The following is a 26,091-nucleotide window of genomic DNA, read 5'->3' on the forward strand; positions in this document are numbered from 1 at the left end:
GAAACAGAAGGCTTTTTATCACAGGACAAGAAATCAGCCCTCGACAACTTCACCGGCAAAAAAAGATTTTTTTGAAAAAATCCCTAAGCCCCGGGGTCACAATTTCTTCAAAAATCTGACTTTCAGCAATTCACTCAAAAATGCTGCCATAGGGTTTGAAATGCTCCCCTGAAAGGTTTGGCAGTCGAAACAGAAGGCTTTTTATCACAGGACAAGAAATCAGCCCTCGACAACTTAACCGGCAAAAGAAGATTTTTTTGAAAAAATACCTAACCCCCGGGGTCACAATTTTTTCAAAAATCTGACTTTCGGCAATTCACTCAAAAATGCTGACAAACGGTTCCGAATGCTCCCCTGAAAGGTTTGGCAGTCGAAACAGAAGGTTTTTTATCACAGGACAAGAAATAAGCCATTGAAAACTTAACCGGCAGAAAATGATTTTTTTGAAAAAATCCCTAAACCCCGGGGTCACAATATCTTCAAAAATCTGAATTTCGGCAATTCTCTCAAAACTGCTGCCAAACGGTTCCAAATGCTCCCCTGAAACGTTTGGCGGTCAAAATAGAAACCTTTTTATCACAGGAAGAGAAATCAGCCCTCGACAACTTAACCGGGAAAAAGGATTTTTTTGAAAAAGTCTCTAAGCCCCGGGGTCACAATTTCTTCAAAAATCTGACTTTCGCCAATTCATTCAAAAATGGTGCCAAACGGTTCCAAATTCTCCCCTGAGAGGTTTGTTGGTCGAAACAGAAGGCTTTTTATCACAGGACAAGAAATCAGCCCTCGACAACTTAACCGGGAAAAAAGATTTTTTTGAAAAATCCCTAAGCCCCGGGGTCAAAATTTCTTCAAAAATCTGACTTTCGGCAATTCACTCAAAAATGCTGCCATACGGTTCCAAATGCTCCCCTGAAAGGTTTGGCGGTCGAAACAGAAGGCTTTTTATCACAGGAAGAGAAATCAGCCCTCGACAACTTAACCGGGAAAAAAGATTTTTTTGAAAAAGTCTCTAAGCCCCGGGGTCACAATTTCTTCAAAAATCTGACTTTCGGCAATTCACTCAAAAATGGTGCCAAACGGTTCCAAATTCTCCCCTGAGAGGTTTGTCGGTCAAAACAGAAGGCTTTTTATCACAGGACAAGAAATCAGCCCTCGACAACTTAACCGGGAAAAAAGATTTTTTTGAAAAAATCCCTAACCCCCGGGGTCACAATTTCTTCAAAAATCTGACTTTCGGCAATTCACTCAAAAATGGTGCCAAACGGTTCCAAATTCTCCCCTCAAAGGTTTGGCGGTTGAAACAGAAGGCTTATTATCAAAGGACAAGAAATCAGCCCTCGACAACTTAACCGGCAAAAAAAGATTTTTTTGAAAAAATCCCTAACCCCCGGGGTCACAATTTCATCAAAAATCTGACTTTCAGCAATTCACTCAAAAATGGTGCCAAGCGGTTGCAAATGCTCCCCTGAGAGGTTTGTCAGTCAAAACAGAAGGCTTTTTATCACAGGACAAGAAATCAGCCCTCGACAACTTAACCGGGAAAAAAGATTTTTTTGAAAAAATCTCTAAGCCCCGGGGTCAAAATTTCTTCAAAAATCTGACTTTCGGCAATTCACTCAAAAATGCTGCCAAACGGTTCCGAATGCTCTCCTAAAAGGTTTGGCGGTCGAAACAGAAGGCTTTTTATCACAGGACAAGAAATAAGCCATTGAAAACTTAACCGGCAGAAAATGGTTTTTTAGAAAAAATCCCTAACCCCCGGGGTCACAATTTCTTCAAAAATCTGACTTTCGGCAATTCACTAAAAAATGGTGCCAAACGGTTCCAAATTCTCCCCTGAAAGGTTTGGCGGTTGAAACAGAAGGCTTTTTATCACAGGACAAGAAATCAGCCCTCGACAACTTAACCAGCAAAAATAGATTTTTTTGAAAAAATCCCTAAGCCCCGGGGTCACAATTTCTTCAAAAATCTGACTTTCGGCAATTCACTCAAAAATGGTGCCAAACGGTTGCAAATGCTCCCCTGAGAGGTTTGCCGGTCAAAACAGAAGGCTTTTTATCACAGGACAAGAAATCAGCCCTCGACAACTTAACCGGCAAAAAAAGATTTTTTTGAAAAAATCCCTAACCCCCGGGGTCACAATTTCATCAAAAATCTGACTTTCAGCAATTCACTCAAAAATGGTGCCAAGCGGTTGCAAATGCTCCCCTGAGAGGTTTGCCGGTCAAAACAGAAGGCTTTTTATCACAGGACAAGAAATCAGCCCTCGACAACTTAACCGGGAAAAATGATTTTTTTGAAAAAATCTCTAAGCCCCGGGGTCACAATTTCTTCAAAAATCTGACTTTCGGCAATTCACTCAAAAATGCTGCCAAACGGATCCAAATGCTCCCCTGAAAGGTTTGGCGGTCAAAACAGAAGGCTTTTTATCACAGGACAAGAAATCAGCCCTCGACAACTTAACCGGCAAAAGAAGATTTTTTTGAAAAAATACCTAACCCCCGGGGTCACAATTTCATCAAAAATCTGACTTTCAGCAATTCACTGAAAAATGCTGCCAAGCGGTTGCAAATGCTCCCCTGAGAGGTTTGTCGGTCAAAACAGAAGGCTTTTTATCACAGGACAAGAAATCAGCCCTCGACAACTTAACCGGGAAAAAAGATTTTTTTGAAAAAATCCCTAAGCCCCGGGGTCACAATATCTTCAAAAATCTGAATTTTGGCAATTCACTCAAAACTGCTGCCAAACGGTTGCAAATGCTCCCCTGAAAGGTTTGTTGGTCAAAACAGAAGGCTTTTTATCACAGGACAAGAAATCAGCCCTCGACAACTTAACCGGGAAAAAAGATTTTTTTGAAAAAATCCCTAACCCCCGGGGTCAAAATTTCTTCAAAAATCTGACTTTCGGCAATTCACTCAAAAATGCTGCGAAACGGTTCCAAATGCTCCCCTGAAAGGTTTGGCGGTCGAAACAGAAGGCTTTTTATCACAGGACAAGAAATACGCCATTGAAAACTTAACTGGCAAAAAAAGATTTTTTTGAAAAAATCCCTAACCCCCGGGGTCACAATTTCATCAAAAATCTGACTTTCGGCAATTCACTCAAAAATGCTGCCAAACGGTTGCAAATTCTCCCCTCAAAGGTTTGGCGGTCGAAACAGAAGGCTTTTTATCAAAGGACAAGAAATCAGCCCTCGACAACTTAACCGGCAAAAAAAGATTTTTTTGAAAAAATCCCTAACCCCCGGGGTCACAATTTCATCAAAAATCTGACTTTCGGCAATTCACTCAAAAATGGTGCCAAACGGTTCCAAATTCTCCCCTGAAAGGTTTGGCGGTCGAAACAGAAGGCTTTTTATCACAGGACAAGAAATCAGCCCTCGACAACTTCACCGGCAAAAAAAGATTTTTTTGAAAAAATCCCTAAGCCCCGGGGTCACAATTTCTTCAAAAATCTGACTTTCAGCAATTCACTCAAAAATGCTGCCATAGGGTTTGAAATGCTCCCCTGAAAGGTTTGGCAGTCGAAACAGAAGGCTTTTTATCACAGGACAAGAAATCAGCCCTCGACAACTTAACCGGCAAAAGAAGATTTTTTTGAAAAAATACCTAACCCCCGGGGTCACAATTTCTTCAAAAATCTGACTTTCGGCAATTCACTCAAAAATGCTGACAAACGGTTCCGAATGCTCCCCTGAAAGGTTTGGCAGTCGAAACAGAAGGCTTTTTATCACAGGACAAGAAATAAGCCATTGAAAACTTAACCGGCAGAAAATGATTTTTTTGAAAAAATCCCTAAACCCCGGGGTCACAATATCTTCAAAAATCTGAATTTCGGCAATTCACTCAAAACTGTTGCCAAACGGTTCCAAATGCTCCCCTGAAAGGTTTGGCGGTCGAAATAGAAACCTTTTTATCACAGGAAGAGAAATCAGCCCTCGACAACTTAACCGGGAAAAAAGATTTTTTTGAAAAAATCTCTAAGCCCCGGGGTCACAATTTCTTCAAAAATCTGACTTTCGGCAAATCACTCAAAAATGCTGCCAAACGGTTCCAAATGCTCCCCTGAAAGGTTTGGCGGTTGAAACAGAAGGCTTTTTATCACAGGACAAGAAATCAGCCGTCGACAACTTAACCGGCAAAAAAAGATTTTTTTGAAAAAATCCCTAACCCCCGGGGTCACAATTTCTTCAAAAATCTGACTTTCGGCAATTCACTCAAAAATGGTGCCAATCGGTTCCAAATTCTCCCCTGAAAGGTTTGGCGGTCGAAACAGAAGGCTTTTTATCACAGGACAAGAAATCAGCCCTCGACAACTTAACCGGGAAAAAAGATTTTTTTGAAAAAATCCCTAACCCCCGGGGTCACAATTTCTTCAAAAATCTGACTTTCGGCAATTCACTCAAAAATGGTGCCAAACGGTTCCAAATTCTCCCCTGAAAGGTTTGGCGGTCGAAACAGAAGGCCTTTTATCACAGGACAAGAAATCAGCCCTCGACAACTTAACCGGGAAAAAAGATTGTTTTGAAAAAATCCCTAAACCCCGGGGTCACAATTTCTTCAAAAATCTGACTTTCGGCAATTCACTCAAAAATGCTGCCAAACGGTTCCAAATGCTCCCCTGAAAGGTTTGTCGGTTGAAACAGAAGGCTTTTTATCACAGGAAGAGAAATCAGCCCTCGACAACTTAACTGGGAAAAAAGATTTTTTTGAAAAAAGCCCTAACCACCGGGGTCAAAATTTCTTCAAAAATCTGACTTTCGGCAATTCACTCAAAAATGCTGCCAAACGGTTCCAAATGCTCCCCTGAAAGGTTTGGCGGTTGAAACAGAAGGCTTTTTATCACAGGACAAGAAATCAGCCGTCGACAACATAACCGGCAAAAAAAGATTTTTTTGGAAAAATCCCTAACCCCCGGGGTCACAATTTCATCAAAAATCTGACTTTCGGCAATTCACTCAAAAATGGTGCCAAACGGTTCCAAATTCTCCCCTGAGAGGTTTGTCGGTCAAAACAGAAGGCTTTTTATCACAGGACAAGAAATCAGCCCTCGACAACTTAACCGGGGAAAAAGATTTTTTTGAAAAAATCCCTAACCCCCGGGGTCAAAATTTCTTCAAAAATTTGACTTTCGGCAATTCACTCAAAAATGCTGCCAAACGGTTCCAAATGCTCCCCTGAAAGGTTTGGCGGTTGAAACAGAAGGCTTTTTATCACAGGACAAGAAATCAGCCGTCGACAACATAACCGGCAAAAAAAGATTTTTTTGAAAAAATCCCTAACCCCCGGGGTCACAATTTCATCAAAAATCTGACTTTCGGCAATTCACTCAAAAATGGTGCCAAACGGTTCCAAATTCTCCCCTGAAAGGTTTGGCGGTCGAAACAGAAGGCTTTTTATCACAGGACAAGAAATCAGCCCTCGACAACTTAACCGGGAAAAAAGATTTTGTTGAAAAAATCCCTAACCCCCGGGGTCACAATTTCATCAAAAATCTGACTTTCGGCAATTCACTCAAAAATGCTGCCAAACGGTTCCGAATGCTCTCCTAAAAGGTTTGGCGGTCGAAACAGAAGGCTTTTTATCACAGGACAAGAAATAAGCCATTGAAAACTTAACCGGCAAAAGAAGATTTTTTTGAAAAAATCCCTAAACCCCGGGGTCACAATTTCTTCAAAAATCTGACTTTCGGCAATTCACTCAAAAATGCTGCCAAACGGTTCCAAATTCTCCCCTGAAAGGTTTGGCGGTTGAAACAGAAGGCTTTTTATCACAGGACAAGAAATCAGCCCTCGACAACTTAACCAGCAAAAATAGATTTTTTTGAAAAAATCCCTAAGCCCCGGGGTCACAATTTCTTCAAAAATCTGACTTTCAGCAATTCACTCAAAAATGGTGCCAAGCGGTTGCAAATGCTCCCCTGAGAGGTTTGCCGGTCAAAACAGAAGGCTTTTTATCACAGGACAAGAAATCAGCCCTCGACAACTTAACCGGGAAAAATGATTTTTTTGAAAAAATCTCTAAGCCCCGGGGTCACAATTTCTTCAAAAATCTGACTTTCGGCAATTCACTCAAAAATGCTGCCAAACGGATCCAACTGCTCCCCTGAAAGGTTTGGCGGTCAAAACAGAAGGCTTTTTATCACAGGACATGAAATCAGCCCTCGACAACTTAACCGGCAAAAGAAGATTTTTTTCAAAAAATACCTAACCCCCGGGGTCACAATTTCATCAAAAATCTGACTTTCAGCAATTCACTCAAAAATGCTGCCAAGCGGTTGCAAATGCTCCCCTGAGAGGTTTGTCGGTCAAAACAGAAGGCTTTTTATCACAGGACAAGAAATCAGCCCTCGACAACTTAACCGGGAAAAAAGATTTTTTTGAAAAAATCCCTAACCCCCGGGGTCACAATTTCTTCAAAAATCTGACTTTCGGCAATTCACTCAAAAATGGTGCCAATCGGTTCCAAATTCTCCCCTGAAAGGTTTGGCGGTCGAAACAGAAGGCTTTTTATCACAGGACAAGAAATCAGCCGTCGACAACTTAACCGGGAAAAAAGATTTTTTTGAAAAAATCCCTAACCCCCGGGGTCACAATTTCTTCAAAAATCTGACTTTCGGCAATTCACTCAAAAATGGTGCCAAACGGTTCCAAATTCTCCCCTGAAAGGTTTGGCGGTCGAAACAGAAGGCTTTTTATCACAGGACAAGAAATCAGCCCTCGACAACTTAACCGGGAAAAAAGATTTTGTTGAAAAAATCCCTAACCCCCGGGGTCACAATTTCATCAAAAATCTGACTTTCGGCAATTCACTCAAAAATGCTGCCAAACGGTTCCGAATGCTCTCCTAAAAGGTTTGGCGGTCGAAACAGAAGGCTTTTTATCACAGGACAAGAAATAAGCCATTGAAAACTTAACCGGCAAAAGAAGATTTTTTTGAAAAAATCCCTAAACCCCGGGGTCACAATTTCTTCAAAAATCTGACTTTCGGCAATTCACTCAAAAATGCTGCCAAACGGTTCCAAATTCTCCCCTGAAAGGTTTGGCGGTTGAAACAGAAGGCTTTTTATCACAGGACAAGAAATCAGCCCTCGACAACTTAACCAGCAAAAATAGATTTTTTTGAAAAAATCCCTAAGCCCCGGGGTCACAATTTCTTCAAAAATCTGACTTTCGGCAATTCACTCAAAAATGGTGCCAAACGGTTCCAAATGCTCCCCTGAGAGGTTTGCCGGTCAAAACAGAAGGCTTTTTATCACAGGACAAGAAATCAGCCCTCGACAACTTAACCGGCAAAAAAAGATTTTTTTGAAAAAATCCCTAACCCCCGGGGTCACAATTTCATCAAAAATCTGACTTTCAGCAATTCACTCAAAAATGGTGCCAAGCGGTTGCAAATGCTCCCCTGAGAGGTTTGCCGGTCAAAACAGAAGGCTTTTTATCACAGGACAAGAAATCAGCCCTCGACAACTTAACCGGGAAAAATGATTTTTTTGAAAAAATCTCTAAGCCCCGGGGTCACAATTTCTTCAAAAATCTGACTTTCGGCAATTCACTCAAAAATGCTGCCAAACGGATCCAAATGCTCCCCTGAAAGGTTTGGCGGTCAAAACAGAAGGCTTTTTATCACAGGACATGAAATCAGCCCTCGACAACTTAACCGGCAAAAGAAGATTTTTTTCAAAAAATACCTAACCCCCGGGGTCACAATTTCATCAAAAATCTGACTTTCAGCAATTCACTCAAAAATGCTGCCAAGCGGTTGCAAATGCTCCCCTGAGAGGTTTGTCGGTCAAAACAGAAGCCTTTTTATCACAGGACAAGAAATCAGCCCTCGACAACTTAACCGGGAAAAAAGATTTTTTTGAAAAAATCTCTAAGCCCCGGGGTCACAATTTCTTCAAAAATCTGACTTTCGGCAAATCACTCAAAAATGCTGCCAAACGGTTCCAAATGCTCCCCTGAAAGGTTTGGCGGTTGAAACAGAAGGCTTTTTATCACAGGACAAGAAATCAGCCGTCGACAACTTAACCGGCAAAAAAAGATTTTTTTGAAAAAATCCCTAACCCCCGGGGTCACAATTTCTTCAAAAATCTGACTTTCGGCAATTCACTCAAAAATGGTGCCAATCGGTTCCAAATTCTCCCCTGAAAGGTTTGGCGGTCGAAACAGAAGGCTTTTTATCACAGGACAAGAAATCAGCCGTCGACAACTTAACCGGGAAAAAAGATTTTTTTGAAAAAATCCCTAACCCCCGGGGTCACAATTTCTTCAAAAATCTGACTTTCGGCAATTCACTCAAAAATGGTGCCAAACGGTTCCAAATTCTCCCCTGAAAGGTTTGGCGGTCGAAACAGAAGGCTTTTTATCACAGGACAAGAAATCAGCCCTCGACAACTTAACCGGGAAAAAAGATTTTGTTGAAAAAATCCCTAAACCCCGGGGTCACAATTTCATCAAAAATCTGACTTTCGGCAATTCACTCAAAAATGGTGCCAAACGGTTCCGAATGCTCTCCTAAAAGGTTTGGCGGTCGAAACAGAAGGCTTTTTATCACAGGACAAGAAATAAGCCATTGAAAACTTAACCGGCAAAAGAAGATTTTTTTGAAAAAATCCCTAAACCCCGGGGTCACAATTTCTTCAAAAATCTGACTTTCGGCAATTCACTCAAAAATGCTGCCAAACGGTTCCAAATTCTCCCCTGAAAGGTTTGGCGGTTGAAACAGAAGGCTTTTTATCACAGGACAAGAAATCAGCCCTCGACAACTTAACCAGCAAAAACAGATTTTTTTGAAAAAATCCCTAAGCCCCGGGGTCACAATTTCTTCAAAAATCTGACTTTCGGCAATTCACTCAAAAATGGTGCCAAACGGTTCCAAATGCTCCCCTGAGAGGTTTGCCGGTCAAAACAGAAGGCTTTTTATCACAGGACAAGAAATCAGCCCTCGACAACTTAACCGGCAAAAAAAGATTTTTTTGAAAAAATCCCTAACCCCCGGGGTCACAATTTCTTCAAAAATCTGACTTTCGGCAATTCACTCAAAAATGGTGCCAATCGGTTCCAAATTCTCCCCTGAAAGGTTTGGCGGTCGAAACAGAAGGCTTTTTATCACAGGACAAGAAATCAGCCGTCGACAACTTAACCGGGAAAAAAGATATTTTTGAAAAAATCCCTAACCCCCGGGGTCACAATTTCTTCAAAAATCTGACTTTCGGCAATTCACTCAAAAATGGTGCCAAACGGTTCCAAATTCTCCCCTGAAAGGTTTGGCGGTCGAAACAGAAGGCTTTTTATCACAGGACAAGAAATCAGCCCTCGACAACCTAACCAGCAAAAATAGATTTTTTTGAAAAAATCCCTAAGCCCCGGGGTCACAATTTCTTCAAAAATCTGACTTTCGGCAATTCACTCAAAAATGGTGCCAAACGGTTCCAAATGCTCCCCTGAGAGGTTTGCCGGTCAAAACAGAAGGCTTTTTATCACAGGACAAGAAATCAGCCCTCGACAACTTAACCGGCAAAAAAAGATTTTTTTGAAAAAATCCCTAACCCCCGGGGTCACAATTTCATCAAAAATCTGACTTTCAGCAATTCACTCAAAAATGGTGCCAAGCGGTTGCAAATGCTCCCCTGAGAGGTTTGCCGGTCAAAACAGAAGGCTTTTTATCACAGGACAAGAAATCAGCCCTCGACAACTTAACCGGGAAAAATGATTTTTTTGAAAAAATCTCTAAGCCCCGGGGTCACAATTTCTTCAAAAATCTAACTTTCGGCAATTCACTCAAAAATGCTGCCAAACGGATCCAAATGCTCCCCTGAAAGGTTTGGCGGTCAAAACAGAAGGCTTTTTATCACAGGACATGAAATCAGCCCTCGACAACTTAACCGGCAAAAGAAGATTTTTTTCAAAAAATACCTAACCCCCGGGGTCACATTTCTTCAAAAATCTGACTTTCGGCAATTCACTCAAAAATGGTGCCAAACGGTTCCAAATTCTCCCCTGAGAGGTTTGTCGGTCAAAACAGAAGGCTTTTTATCACAGGACAAGAAATCAGCCCTCGACAACTTAACCGGGAAAAAAGATTTTTTTGAAAAAATCCCTAACCCCCGGGGTCAAAATTTCTTCAAAAATCTGACTTTCGGCAATTCACTCAAAAATGCTGCGAAACGGTTCCAAATGCTCCCCTGAAAGGTTTGGCGGTCGAAACAGAAGGCTTTTTATCACAGGACAAGAAATAAGCCATTGAAAACTTAACCGGCAGAAAATCATTTTTTTGAAAAAATCCCTAAACCCCGGGGTCACAATATCTTCAAAAATCTGAATTTCGGCAATTCACTCAAAACTGTTGCCAAACGGTTCCAAATGCTCCCCTGAAAGGTTTGGCGGTCGAAATAGAAACCTTTTTATCACAGGAAGAGAAATCAGCCCTCGACAACTTAACCGGGAAAAAAGATTTTTTTGAAAAAAATCTCTAAGCCCCGGGGTCACAATTTCTTCAAAAATCTGACTTTCGGCAAATCACTCAAAAATGCTGCCAAACGGTTCCAAATGCTCCCCTGAAAGGTTTGGCGGTTGAAACAGAAGGCTTTTTATCACAGGACAAGAAATCAGCCGTCGACAACTTAACCGGCAAAAAAAGATTTTTTTGAAAAAATCCCTAAGCCCCGGGGTCACAATTTCTTCAAAAATCTGACTTTCGGCAATTCACTCAAAAATGGTGCCAATCGGTTCCAAATTCTCCCCTGAAAGGTTTGGCGGTCGAAACAGAAGGCTTTTTATCACAGGACAAGAAATCAGCCGTCGACAACTTAACCGGGAAAAAAGATTTTTTTGAAAAAATCCCTAACCCCCGGGGTCACAATTTCTTCAAAAATCTGACTTTCGGCAATTCACTCAAAAATGGTGCCAAACGGTTCCAAATTCTCCCCTGAAAGGTTTGGCGGTCGAAACAGAAGGCTTTTTATCACAGGACAAGAAATCAGCCCTCGACAACTTAACCGGGAAAAAAGATTGTTTTGAAAAAATCCCTAAACCCCGGGGTCACAATTTCTTCAAAAATCTTACTTTCGGCAATTCACTCAAAAATGCTGCCAAACGGTTCCAAATGCTCCCCTGAAAGGTTTGTCGGTTGAAACAGAAGGCTTTTTATCACAGGAAGAGAAATCAGCCCTCGACAACTTAACTGGGAAAAAAGATTTTTTTGAAAAAGTCTCTAAGCCCCGGGGTCACAATTTCTTCAAAAATCTGACTTTCGGCAATTCACTCAAAAATGGTGCCAAACGGTTCCAAATTCTCCCCTGAGAGGTTTGTCGGTCAGAACAGAAGGCTTTTTATCACAGGACAAGAAATCAGCCCTCGACAACTTAACCGGGAAAAAAGATTTTTTTGAAAAAATCCCAAACCACCGGGGTCAAAATTTCTTCAAAAATCTAACTTTCGGCAATTCACTCAAAAATGCTGCCAAACGGTTCCAAATGCTCCCCTGAAAGGTTTGGCGGTTGAAACAGAAGGCTTTTTATCACAGGACAAGAAATCAGCCGTCGACAACATAACCGGCAAAAAAAGATTTTTTTGAAAAAATCCCTAACCCCCGGGGTCACAATTTCATCAAAAATCTGACTTTCGGCAATTCACTCAAAAATGGTGCCAAACGGTTCCAAATTCTCCCCTGAGAGGTTTGTTGGTCAAAACAGAAGGCTTTTTATCACAGGACAAGAAATCAGCCCTCGACAACTTAACCGGGAAAAAAGATTTTTTTGAAAAAATCCCTAACCCCCGGGGTCAAAATTTCTTCAAAAATTTGACTTTCGGCAATTCACTCAAAAATGCTGCCAAACGGTTCCAAATGCTCCCCTGAAAGGTTTGGCGGTTGAAACAGAAGGCTTTTTATCACAGGACAAGAAATCAGCCGTCGACAACATAACCGGCAAAAAAAGATTTTTTTGAAAAAATCCCTAACCCCCGGGGTCACAATTTCATCAAAAATCTGACTTTCGGCAATTCACTCAAAAATGGTGCCAAACGGTTCCAAATGCTCCCCTGAGAGGTTTGTCGGTCAAAACAGAAGGCTTTTTATCACAGGACAAGAAATCAGCCCTCGACAACTAAATCGGGAAAACAGATTTTTTTTGAAAAAATCTCTAAGCCCCGGGGTCACAATTTCTTCAAAAATCTGACTTTCGGCAATTCACTCAAAAATGCTGCCAAACGGTTCCAAATGCTCCCCTGAAAGGTTTGGCGTTTGAAACAGAAGGCTTTTTATCACAGGACAAGAAATCAGCCGTCGACAACTTAACTGGCAAAAAAAGATTTTTTTGAAAAAATCCCTAACCCCCGGGGTCACAATTTCATCAAAAATCTGACTTTCGGCAATTCACTCAAAAATGCTGCCAAACGGTTCCAAATTCTCCCCTGAAAGGTTTGGCAGTCGAAACAGAAGGCTTTTTATCACAGGACAAGAAATCAGCGCTCGACAACTTAACCGGGGAAAAAGATTTTTTTGAAAAAATCCCTAAGCCCCGGGGTCACAATTTCTTCAAAAATCTGACTTTCGGCAATTCACTCAAAAATGCTGCCAAACGGTTCCGAATGCTCCCCTGAAAGGTTTGGCGGTCGAAACAGAAGGCTTTTTATCACAGGACAAGAAATCAGCCCTCGACAACTTAACCGGCAAAAAAAGATTTTTTTGAAAAAATCCCTAACCCCCAGGGTCACAATTTCATCAAAAATCTGACTTTCGGCAATTCACTCAAAAATGGTGCCAAGCGGTTGCAAATGCTCCCCTGAGATGTTTGTCGGTCAAAACAGAAGGCTTTTTATCACAGGACAAGAAATCAGCCTCGACAACTGAACCGGGAAAAAAGATTTTTTTGAAAAAATCTCTAAGCCCCGGGGTCACAATTTCTTCCAAAATCTGACTTTCGGTAATTCACTCAAAAATGCTGCCAAACGGTTCCAAATGCTCCCCTGAAAGGTTTGGCGGTCGAAACAGAAGCCTTTTTATCACAGGTCAAGAAATCAGCCCTCGACAACTTAACCGGGAAAAAATATTTTTTTGAAAAAGTCTCTAAGCCCCGGGGTCACAATTTCTTCAAAAATCTGAATTTCGGCAATTCACTCAAAACTGCTGCCAAACCGTTCCAAATGCTCCCCTGAAAGGTTTGGCGGTCGAAACAGAAGGCTTTTTATCACAGGAAGAAAAATCAGCCGTCGACAACTTAACCGGGAAAAAAGATTTTTTTGAAAAAGTCTCTAAGCCCCGGGGTCACAATTTCATCAAAAATATGACTTTCGGCAATTCACTCAACAATGGTGCCAAGCGGTTGCAAATTCTCCCCTGAGAGGTTTGTTGGTCGAAACAGAAGGCTTTTTATCAAAGGACAAGAAATCAGCCCTCGACAACTTAACCGGCAAAAAAAGATTTTTTTGAAAAAATCCCTAACCCCCGGGGTCACAATTTCTTCAAAAATCTGACTTTCGGCAATTCACTCAAAAATGGTGCCAATCGGTTCCAAATTCTCCCCTGAAAGGTTTGGCGGTCGAAACAGAAGGCTTTTTATCACAGGACAAGAAATCAGCCGTCGACAACTTAACCGGGAAAAAAGATTTTTTTGAAAAAATCCCTAACCCCCGGGGTCACAATTTCTTCAAAAATCTGACTTTCGGCAATTCACTCAAAAATGCTGCCAAACGGTTCCGAATGCTCTCCTAAAAGGTTTGGCGGTCGAAACAGAAGGCTTTTTATCACAGGACAAGAAATAAGCCATTGAAAACTTAACCGGCAGAAAATGGTTTTTTTGAAAAAATCCCTAACCCCCGGGGTCACAATTTCTTCAAAAATCTGACTTTCGGCAATTCACTAAAAAATGGTGCGAAACGGTTCCAAATTCTCCCCTGAAAGGTTTGGCGGTTGAAACAGAAGGCTTTTTATCACAGGACAAGAAATCAGCCCTCGACAACTTAACCAGCAAAAATAGATTTTTTTGAAAAAATCCCTAAGCCCCGGGGTCACAATTTCTTCAAAAATCTGACTTTCGGCAATTCACTCAAAAATGGTGCCAAACGGTTGTAAATGCTCCCCTGAGAGGTTTGCCGGTCAAAACAGAAGGCTTTTTATCACAGGACAAGAAATCAGCCCTCGACAACTTAACCGGCAAAAAAAGATTTTTTTGAAAAAATCCCTAACCCCCGGGGTCACAATTTCATCAAAAATCTGACTTTCAGCAATTCACTCAAAAATGGTGCCAAGCGGTTGCAAATGCTCCCCTGAGAGGTTTGCCGGTCAAAACAGAAGGCTTTTTATCACAGGACAAGAAATCAGCCCTCGACAACTTAACCGGGAAAAATGATTTTTTTGAAAAAATCTCTAAGCCCCGGGGTCACAATTTCTTCAAAAATCTGACTTTCGGCAATTCACTCAAAAATGCTGCCAAACGGATCCAAATGCTCCCCTGAAAGGTTTGGCGGTCAAAACAGAAGGCTTTTTATCACAGGACAAGAAATCAGCCCTCGACAACTTAACCGGCAAAAGAAGAGTTTTTTCAAAAAATACCTAACCCCCGGGGTCACAATTTCATCAAAAATCTGACTTTCAGCAATTCACTCAAAAATGCTGCCAAGCGGTTGCAAATGCTCCCCTGAGAGGTTTGTCGGTCAAAACAGAAGGCTTTTTATCACAGGACAAGAAATCAGCCCTCGACAACTTAACCGGGAAAAAAGATTTTTTTGAAAAAATCCCTAAGCCCCGGGGTCACAATATCTTCAAAAATCTGAATTTCGGCAATTCACTCAAAACTGCTGCCAAACGGTTGCAAATGCTCCCCTGAAAGGTTTGGCGGTCGAAATAGAAGCCTTTTTATCACAGGAAGAGAAATCAGCCCTCGAAAACTTAACCAGGAAAAAATATTTTCTTGAAAAAATACCAATCCCCCGGGGTCACAATTTCTTCAAAAATCTGACTTTCGGCAATGCACTCAAAAATGGTGCCAAGCGGTTGCAACTGCTCCCCTGAGAGGTTTGTCGGTCAAAACAGAAGGCTTTTTATCACAGGACAAGAAATCAGCCCTCGACAACTGAACCGGCAAAAAAAGATTTTTTTGAAAAAATCCCTAACCCCCGGGGTCACAATTTCATCAAAAATCTGACTTTCGGCAATTCACTCAAAAATGGTGCCAAGCGGTTGCAAATGCTCCCCTGAGAGGTTTGTCGGTCAAAACAGAAGGCTTTTTATCACAGGACAAGAAATCAGCGCTCGACAACTTAACCGGGAAAAAAGATTTTTTTGAAAAAATCTCTAAGCCCCGGGGTCACAATTTCTTCCAAAATCTGACTTTCGGCAATTCACTCAAAAATGCTGCCAAACGGTTCCAAATGCTCCCCTGAAAGGTTTGGCGGTCAAAACAGAAGGCTTTTTATCACAGGACAAGAAATCAGCCCTCGACAACTTCACCGGCAAAAAAAGATTTTTTTGAAAAAATCCCTAAGCCCCGGGGTCACAATTTCATAAAAAATCTGACTTTCGGCAATTCACTCAAAAAAGGTGCCAAGCGGTTCCAAATTCTCCCCTGAAAGGTTTGGCGGTCAAAACAGAAGGCTTTTTATCACAGGAGAAGAAATCAGCCCTCGACAACTTAACCGGCAAAAAAAGATTTTTTTGAAAAAATCCCTAAGCCCCGGGGTCACAATTTCTTCAAAAATCTGACTTTCGGCAATTCACTCAAAAATGCTGCCAAACGGTTCCAAATGCTCCCGTGAAAGGTTTGGCAGTCGAAACAGAAGGCTTTTTATCACAGGACAAGAAATCAGCCCTCGACAACTTAACTGGCAAAAGAAGATTTTTTTGAAAAAATACCTAACCCCCGGGGTCAGAATTTCATCAAAAATCTGACTTTCGGCAATTCACTCAACAATGGTGCCAAGCGGTTGCAAATGCTCCCCTGAGAGGTTTGTCGGTCAAAACAGAAGGCTTTTTATCACAGGACAAGAAATCATCCCTCGACAGCTTAACCGGGAAAAAAGATTTTTTTGAAAAAATCTCTAAGCCCCGGGGTCACAATTTCATCAAAAATCTGACTTTCGGCAATTCACTCAAAAATGCTGCCAAACGGTTCCAAATGCTCCCCAGAAAGGTTTGGCGGTCAAAACAGAAGGCTTTTTATCACAGGACAAGAAATCAGCCCTCGACAACTTAACCGGCAAAAAAAGATTTTTTTGAAAAAATCCCTAACCCCCGGGGTCACAATTTCATCAAAAATCTGACTTTCGGCAATTCAGTCAAAAATGGTGCCAAGCGGTTGCAAATGCTCCCCTGAGAGGTTTGCCGGTCAAAACAGAAGGCTTTTTATCACAGGACAAGAAATCAGCCCTCGACAACTTAACCGGGAAAAATGATTTTTTTGAAAAAATCTCTAAGCCCCGGGGTCACAATTTCTTCAAAAATCTGACTTTCGGCAATTCACTCAAAAATGCTGCCAAACGGATCCAAATGCTCCCCTGAAAGGTTTGGCGGTCAAAACAGAAGGCTTTTTATCACAGGACAAGAAATCAGCCCTCGACAACTTAACCGGCAAAAGAAGATTTTTTTCAAAAAATACCTAACCCCCGGGGTCACAATTTCATCAAAAATTGACTTTCAGCAATTCACTCAAAAATGCTGCCAAGCGGTTGCAAATGCTCCCCTGAGAGGTTTGTCGGTCAAAACAGAAGGCTTTTTATCACAGGACAAGAAATCAGCCCTCGACAACTTAACCGGGAAAAAAGATTTTTTTGAAAAAATCCCTAAGCCCCGGGGTCACAATATCTTCAAAAATCTGAATTTCGGCAATTCACTCAAAACTGCTGCCAAACGGTTGCAAATGCTCCCCTGAAAGGTTTGGCGGTCGAAATAGAAGCCTTTTTATCACAGGAAGAGAAATCAGCCCTCGAAAACTTAACCGGGAAAAAATATTTTCTTGAAAAAATACCAATCCCCCGGGGTCACAATTTCTTCAAAAATCTGACTTTCGGCAATGCACTCAAAAATGGTGCCAAGCGTTGCAAATGCTCCCCTGAGAGGTTTGCCGGTCAAAACAGAAGGCTTTTTATCACAGGACAAGAAATCAGCCCTCGACAACTTAACCGGGAAAAAAGATTGTTTTGAAAAAATCCCTAAACCCCGGGGTCACAATTTCTTCAAAAATCTGACTTTCGGCAATTCACTCAAAAATGCTGCCAAACGGTTCCAAATGCTCCCCTGAAAGGTTTGGCGGTTGAAACAGAAGGCTTTTTATCACAGGACAAGAAATCAGCCGTCGACAACATAACCGGCAAAAAAAGATTTTTTTGAAAAAATCCCAATCCCCCGGGGTCACAATTTCATCAAAAATCTGACTTTCAGCAATTCACTCAAAAATGGTGCCAAACGGTTCCAAATTCTCCCCTGAGAGGTTTGTCGGTCAAAACAGAAGGCTTTTTATCACAGGACAAGAAATCAGCCCTCGACAACTTAACCGGGAAAAAAGATTTTTTTGAAAAAATCCCTAACCCCCGGGGTCAAAATTTCTTCAAAAATCTGACTTTCGGCAATTCACTCAAAAATGCTGCCAAACGGTTCCAAATGCTCCCCTGAAAGGTTTGGCGGTTGAAACAGAAGGCTTTTTATCACAGGACAAGAAATCAGCCGTCGACAACATAACCGGCAAAAAAAGATTTTTTTGAAAAAATCCCTAACCCCCGGGGTCACAATTTCATCAAAAATCTGACTTTCGGCAATTCACTCAATAATGGTGCCAAACGGTTCCAAATTCTCCCCTGAAAGGTTTGGCGGTCGAAACAGAAGGCTTTTTATCACAGGACAAGAAATCAGCCCTCGACAACTTAATCGGGAAAAAAGATTTTTTTGAAAAAATCCCTAACCCCCGGGGACACAATTTCATCAAAAATCTGACTTTCAGCAATTCACTCAAAAATGGTGCCAAGCGGTTGCAAATGCTCCCCTGAGAGGTTTGTCGGTCAAAACAGAAGGCTTTTTATCACAGGACAAGAAATCAGCCCTCGACAACTTAACCGGGAAAACAGATTTTTTTTGAAAAAATCTCTAAGCCCCGGGGTCACAATTTCTTCAAAAATCTGACTTTTAGCAATTCACTCAAAAATGGTGCCAAACGGTTCCAAATGCTCCCCTGAAAGGTTTGGCGGTCGAAACAGAAGGCTTTTTATCACAGGAAGAGAAATCAACCCTCGACAACTTAACCGGGAAAAAAGATTTTTTTGAAAAAGTCTCTAAGCCCCGGGGTCACAATTTCATCAAAAATGTGACTTTCGGCAATTCACTCAACAATGGTGCCAAACGGTTGCAAATTCTCCCCTGAGAGGTTTTTTGGTCGAAACAGAAGGCTTTTTATCAAAGGACAAGAAATCAGCCCTCGACAACTTAACCGGCAAAAAAAGATTTTTTTGAAAAAATCCCTAACCCCCGGGGTCACAATTTCATCAAAAATCTGACTTTCGGCAGTTCACTCAAAAATGGTGCCAAACGGTTCCAAATTCTCCCCTGAAAGGTTTGGCGGTCGAAACAAAAGGCTTTTTATCACAGGACAAGAAATCAGCCCTCGACAACTTGACCGGCAAAAAAAGATTTTTTTTGAAAAAATCCCTAAGCCCCGGGGTCAGAATTTCATGAAAAATCTGACTTTCGGCAATTCACTCAAAAATGGTGCCAAGCGGTTGAAAATGCTCCCCTGAAAGGTTTGGCGGTCGAAACAGAAGGCTTTTTATCACAGGACAAGAAATCAGCTCTCGACAACTTCACCGGCAAAAAAAGATTTTTTTGAAAAAATCCCTAAGCCCCGGGGTCACAATTTCATAAAAAATCTGACTTTCGGCAATTCACTCAAAAATGGTGCCAAACGGTTCCAAATTCTCCCCTGAAAGGTTTGGCGGTCAAAACAGAAGGCTTTTTATCACAGGAGAAGAAATCAGCCCTCGACAACTTGACCGGCAAAAAAAGATTTTTTGGAAACAATCCCTAAGCCCCGGGGTCACAATTTCTTCAAAAATCTGACTTTCGGCAATTCACTCAAAAATGCTGCCAAACGGTTCCAAATGCTCCCGTGAAAGGTTTGGCAGTCGAAACAGAAGGCTTTTTATCACAGGACAAGAAATCAGCCCTCGACAACTTAACTGGCAAAAGAAGATTTTTTTGAAAAAATACCTAACCCCCGGGGTCAGAATTTCATCAAAAATCTGACTTTCGGCAATTCACTCAAAAATGGTGCCAAGCGGTTGCAAATGCTCCCCTGAGAGGTTTGTCGGTCAAAACAGAAGGCTTTTTATCACAGGACAAGAAATCAGCCCTCGACAACTTAACCGGGAAAAAAGATTTTTTTGAAAAAATCCCTAACCCCCGGGGTCAAAATTTCTTCAAAAATCTGACTTTCGGAAATTCACTCAAAAATGCTGCCAAACGGCTCCAAATGCTCCCCTGAAAGGTTTGGCGGTTGAAACAGAAGGCTTTTTATCACAGGACAAGAAATCAGCCGTCGACAACTTAACTGGCAAAAAAAGATTTTTTTGAAAAAATCCCTAACCCCCGGGGTCACAATTTCATCAAAAATCTGACTTTCAGCAATTCACTCAAAAATGGTGCCAAACGGTTCCAAATTCTCCACTGAAAGGTTTGGCAGTCGAAACAGAAGGCTTTTTATCACAGGACAAGAAATCAGCCCTCGACAACTTAACCGGGGAAAAAGATTTTTTTGAAAAAATCCCTAACCCCCGGGGTCACAATTTCTTCAAAAATCTGACTTTCGGCAATTCACTCAAAAATGCTGCCAAACGGTTCCGAATGCTCCCCTGAAAGGTTTGGCGGTCGAAACAGAAGGCTTTTTATCACAGGACAAGAAATCAGCCCTCGACAACTTAACCGGCAAAAAAAGATTTTTTTGAAAAAATCCCTAACCCCCGGGGTCACAATTTCATCAAAAATCTGACTTTCGGCAATTCATTCAAAAATGGTGCCAAGCGGTTGCAAATGCTCCCCTGAGAGGTTTGTCGGTCAAAACAGAAGGCTTTTTATCACAGGACAAGAAATCAGCCCTCGACACCTTAACCGGCAAAAAAAGATTTTTTTGAAAAAATCCCTAAGCCCCGGGGTCACAATTTCATCAAAAATGTGACTTTCGGCAATTCACTCAAAAATGGTGCCAAGCGTTGCAAATGCTCCCCTGAGAGGTTTGCCGGTCAAAACAGAAGGCTTTTTATCACAGGACAAGAAATCAGCCCTCGACAACTTAACCGGGAAAAAAGATTGTTTTGAAAAAATCCCTAAACCCCGGGGTCACAATTTCTTCAAAAATCTGACTTTCGGCAATTCACTCAAAAATGCTGCCAAACGGTTCCAAATGCTCCCCTGAAAGGTTTGGCGGTTGAAACAGAAGGCTTTTTATCACAGGACAAGAAATCAGCCGTCGACAACATAACCGGCAAAAAAAGATTTTTTTGAAAAAATCCCAATCCCCCGGGGTCACAATTTCATCAAAAATCTGACTTTCGGCAATTCACTCAAAAATGGTGCCAAACGGTTCCAAATTCTCCCCTGAGAGGTTTGTCGGTCAAAACAGAAGGCTTTTTATCACAGGACAAGAAATCAGCCCTCGACAACTTAACCGGGAAAAAAGATTTTTTTGAAAAAATCCCTAACCCCCGGGGTCAAAATTTCTTCAAAAACCTGACTTTCGGCAATTCACTCAAAAATGCTGCCAAACGGTTCCAAATGCTCCCCTGAAAGGTTTGGCGGTTGAAACAGAAGGCTTTTTATCACAGGACAAGAAATCAGCCGTCGACAACATAACCGGCAAAAAAAGATTTTTTTGAAAAAATCCCTAACCCCCGGGGTCACAATTTCATCAAAAATCTGACTTTCGGCAATTCACTCAATAATGGTGCCAAACGGTTCCAAATTCTCCCCTGAAAGGTTTGGCGGTCGAAACAGAAGGCTTTTTATCACAGGACAAGAAATCAGCCCTCGACAACTTAATCGGGGAAAAAAGATTTTTTTGAAAAAATCCCTAACCCCCGGGGACACAATTTCATCAAAAATCTGACTTTCAGCAATTCACTCAAAAATGGTGCCAAGCGGTTGCAAATGCTCCCCTGAGAGGTTTGTCGGTCAAAACAGAAGGCTTTTTATCACAGGACAAGAAATCAGCCCTCGACAACTTAACCGGGAAAACAGATTTTTTTTGAAAAAATCTCTAAGCCCCGGGGTCACAATTTCTTCAAAAATCTGACTTTTAGCAATTCACTCAAAAATGGTGCCAAACGGTTCCAAATGCTCCCCTGAAAGGTTTGGCGGTCAAAACAGAAGGCTTTTTATCACAGGACAAGAAATCAGCCCTCGACAACTTAACCGGCAAAAGAAGATTTTTTTGAAAAAATACCTACCCCCGGGGTCACAATTTCATCAAAAATCTGACTTTCGGCAATTCACTCAAAAATGGTGCCAAGCGGTTGCAAATGCTCCCCTGAGAGGTTTGTCGGTCAAAACAGAAGGCTTTTTATCACAGGACAAGAAATCAGCCCTCGACAACTTAACCGGGAAAAAAGATTTTTTTGAAAAAATCCCTAACCCCCGGGGTCAAAATTTCTTCAAAAATCTGACTTTCGGAAATTCACTCAAAAATGCTGCCAAACGGCTCCAAATGCTCCCCTGAAAGGTTTGGCGGTTGAAACAGAAGGCTTTTTATCACAGGACAAGAAATCAGCCGTCGACAACTTAACTGGCAAAAAAAGATTTTTTTGAAAAAATCCCTAACCCCCGGGGTCACAATTTCATCAAAAATCTGACTTTCAGCAATTCACTCAAAAATGGTGCCAAACGGTTCCAAATTCTCCACTGAAAGGTTTGGCAGTCGAAACAGAAGGCTTTTTATCACAGGACAAGAAATCAGCCCTCGACAACTTAACCGGGGAAAAAGATTTTTTTGAAAAAATCCCTAACCCCCGGGGTCACAATTTCTTCAAAAATCTGACTTTCGGCAATTCACTCAAAAATGCTGCCAAACGGTTCCGAATGCTCCCCTGAAAGGTTTGGCGGTCGAAACAGAAGGCTTTTTATCACAGGACAAGAAATCAGCCCTCGACAACTTAACCGGCAAAAAAAGATTTTTTTGAAAAAATCCCTAACCCCCGGGGTCACAATTTCATCAAAAATCTGACTTTCGGCAATTCATTCAAAAATGGTGCCAAGCGGTTGCAAATGCTCCCCTGAGAGGTTTGTCGGTCAAAACAGAAGGCTTTTTATCACAGGACAAGAAATCAGCCCTCGACACCTTAACCGGCAAAAAAAGATTTTTTTGAAAAAATCCCTAAGCCCCGGGGTCACAATTTCATCAAAAATGTGACTTTCGGCAATTCACTCAAAAATGGTGCCAAGCGTTGCAAATGCTCCCCTGAGAGGTTTGCCGGTCAAAACAGAAGGCTTTTTATCACAGGACAAGAAATCAGCCCTCGACAACTTAACCGGGAAAAAAGATTGTTTTGAAAAAATCCCTAAACCCCGGGGTCACAATTTCTTCAAAAATCTGACTTTCGGCAATTCACTCAAAAATGCTGCCAAACGGTTCCAAATGCTCCCCTGAAAGGTTTGGCGGTTGAAACAGAAGGCTTTTTATCACAGGACAAGAAATCAGCCGTCGACAACATAACCGGCAAAAAAAGATTTTTTTGAAAAAATCCCAATCCCCCGGGGTCACAATTTCATCAAAAATCTGACTTTCGGCAATTCACTCAAAAATGGTGCCAAACGGTTCCAAATTCTCCCCTGAGAGGTTTGTCGGTCAAAACAGAAGGCTTTTTATCACAGGACAAGAAATCAGCCCTCGACAACTTAACCGGGAAAAAAGATTTTTTTGAAAAAATCCCTAACCCCCGGGGTCAAAATTTCTTCAAAAACCTGACTTTCGGCAATTCACTCAAAAATGCTGCCAAACGGTTCCAAATGCTCCCCTGAAAGGTTTGGCGGTTGAAACAGAAGGCTTTTTATCACAGGACAAGAAATCAGCCGTCGACAACATAACCGGCAAAAAAAGATTTTTTTGAAAAAATCCCTAACCCCCGGGGTCACAATTTCATCAAAAATCTGACTTTCGGCAATTCACTCAATAATGGTGCCAAACGGTTCCAAATTCTCCCCTGAAAGGTTTGGCGGTCGAAACAGAAGGCTTTTTATCACAGGACAAGAAATCAGCCCTCGACAACTTAATCGGGGAAAAAAGATTTTTTTGAAAAAATCCCTAACCCCCGGGGACACAATTTCATCAAAAATCTGACTTTCAGCAATTCACTCAAAAATGGTGCCAAGCGGTTGCAAATGCTCCCCTGAGAGGTTTGTCGGTCAAAACAGAAGGCTTTTTATCACAGGACAAGAAATCAGCCCTCGACAACTTAACCGGGAAAACAGATTTTTTTTGAAAAAATCTCTAAGCCCCGGGGTCACAATTTCTTCAAAAATCTGACTTTTAGCAATTCACTCAAAAATGGTGCCAAACGGTTCCAAATGCTCCCCTGAAAGGTTTGGCGGTCGAAACAGAAGGCTTTTTATCACAGGAAGAGAAATCAACCCTCGACAACTTAACCGGGAAAAAAGATTTTTTTGAAAAAGTCTCTAAGCCCCGGGGTCACAATTTCATCAAAAATGTGACTTTCGGCAATTCACTCAACAATGGTGCCAAACGGTTGCAAATTCTCCCCTGAGAGGTTTTTTGGTCGAAACAGAAGGCTTTTTATCAAAGGACAAGAAATCAGCCCTCGACAACTTAACCGGCAAAAAAAGATTTTTTTGAAAAAATCCCTAACCCCCGGGGTCACAATTTCATCAAAAATCTGACTTTCGGCAGTTCACTCAAAAATGGTGCCAAACGGTTCCAAATTCTCCCCTGAAAGGTTTGGCGGTCGAAACAAAAGGCTTTTTATCACAGGACAAGAAATCAGCCCTCGACAACTTGACCGGCAAAAGAAGATTTTTTTTGAAAAAATCCCTAAGCCCCGGGGTCAGAATTTCATGAAAAATCTGACTTTCGGCAATTCACTCAAAAATGGTGCCAAGCGGTTGAAAATGCTCCCCTGAAAGGTTTGGCGGTCGAAACAGAAGGCTTTTTATCACAGGACAAGAAATCAGCTCTCGACAACTTCACCGGCAAAAAAAGATTTTTTTGAAAAAATCCCTAAGCCCCGGGGTCACAATTTCATAAAAAATCTGACTTTCGGCAATTCACTCAAAAATGGTGCCAAACGGTTCCAAATTCTCCCCTGAAAGGTTTGGCGGTCAAAACAGAAGGCTTTTTATCACAGGAGAAGAAATCAGCCCTCGAAAACTTGACCGGCAAAAAAAGATTTTTTGGAAACAATCCCTAAGCCCCGGGGTCACAATTTCTTCAAAAATCTGACTTTCGGCAATTCACTCAAAAATGCTGCCAAAAGGTTCCAAATGCTCCCGTGAAAGGTTTGGCAGTCGAAACAGAAGGCTTTTTATCACAGGACAAGAAATCAGCCCTCGACAACTTAACTGGCAAAAGAAGATTTTTTTGAAAAAATACCTAACCCCCGGGGTCAGAATTTCATCAAAAATCTGACTTTCGGCAATTCACTCAAAAATGGTGCCAAGCGGTTGCAAATGCTCCCCTGAGAGGTTTGTCGGTCAAAACAGAAGGCTTTTTATCACAGGACAAGAAATCAGCCCTCGACAACTTAACCGGGAAAAAAGATTTTTTTGAAAAAATCCCTAACCCCCGGGGTCAAAATTTCTTCAAAAATCTGACTTTCGGAAATTCACTCAAAAATGCTGCCAAACGGTTCCAAATGCTCCCCTGAAAGGTTTGGCGGTTGAAACAGAAGGCTTTTTATCACAGGACAAGAAATCAGCCGTCGACAACTTAACTGGCAAAAAAAGATTTTTTTGAAAAAATCCCTAACCCCCGGGGTCACAATTTCATCAAAAATCTGACTTTCGGAAATTCACTCAAAAATGCTGCCAAACGGTTCCAAATGCTCCCCTGAAAGGTTTGGCGGTCGAAACAGAAGGCTTTTTATCACAGGACAAGAAATCAGCCCTCGACAACTTAACCGGCAAAAAAAGATTTTTTTGAAAAAATCCCTAACCTCCGGGGTCACAATTTCATCAAAAATCTGACTTTCGGCAATTCATTCAAAAATTGTGCCAAGCGGTTGCAAATGCTCCCCTGAGAGGTTTGTCGGTCAAAACAGAAGGCTTTTTATCACAGGACAAGAAATCAGCCCTCGACACCTTAACCGGCAAAAAAAGATTTTTTTGAAAAAATCCCTAACCCCCGGGGTCACAATTTCATCAAAAATCTGACTTTCGGCAATTCACTCAAAAATGGTGCCAAGCGGTTGCAAATGCTCCCCTGAGAGGTTTGTCGGTCAAAACAGAAGGCTTTTTATCACAGGACAAGAAATCAGCCCTCGACAACTTAACCGGGAAAAAAGATTTTTTTGAAAAAATCCCTAACCCCCGGGGTCACAATTTCATCAAAAATCTGACTTTCGGCAATTCACTCAAAAATGGTGCCAAGCGGTTGCAAATGCTCCCCTGAGAGGTTTGTCGGTCAAAACAGAAGGCTTTTTATCACAGGACAAGAAATCAGCCCTCGACAACTTAACCGGCAAAAGAAGATTTTTTTGAAAAAATACCTACCCTTGGGGTCACAATTTCATCAAAAATCTGACTTTCGGCAATTCACTAAACAATGGTGCCAAGCGGTTGAAAATGCTCCCCTGAAACGTTTGGCGGTCGAAACAGAAGGCTTTTTATCACAGGACAAGAAATCAGCTCTCGACAACTTCACCGGCAAAAAAATATTTTTTTGAAAAAAATCCCTAAGCCCCGGGGTCACAATTTCATAAAAAATCTGACTTTCGGCAATTCACTCAAAAATGGTGCCAAACGGTTCCAAATTCTCCCCTGAAAGGTTTGGCGGTCAAAACAGAAGGCTTTTTATCACAGGAGAAGAAATCAGCCCTCGACAACTTGACCGGCAAAAAAAGATTTTTTTGAAAAAATCCCTAAGCCCCGGGGTCACAATTTCTTCAAAAAT

This window comes from Podarcis tiliguerta, assembly GCF_965153285.1.
Source record: "Podarcis tiliguerta genome assembly, chromosome: 10".
Classification (NCBI taxonomy): Eukaryota; Metazoa; Chordata; class Lepidosauria; order Squamata; family Lacertidae; genus Podarcis; species Podarcis tiliguerta.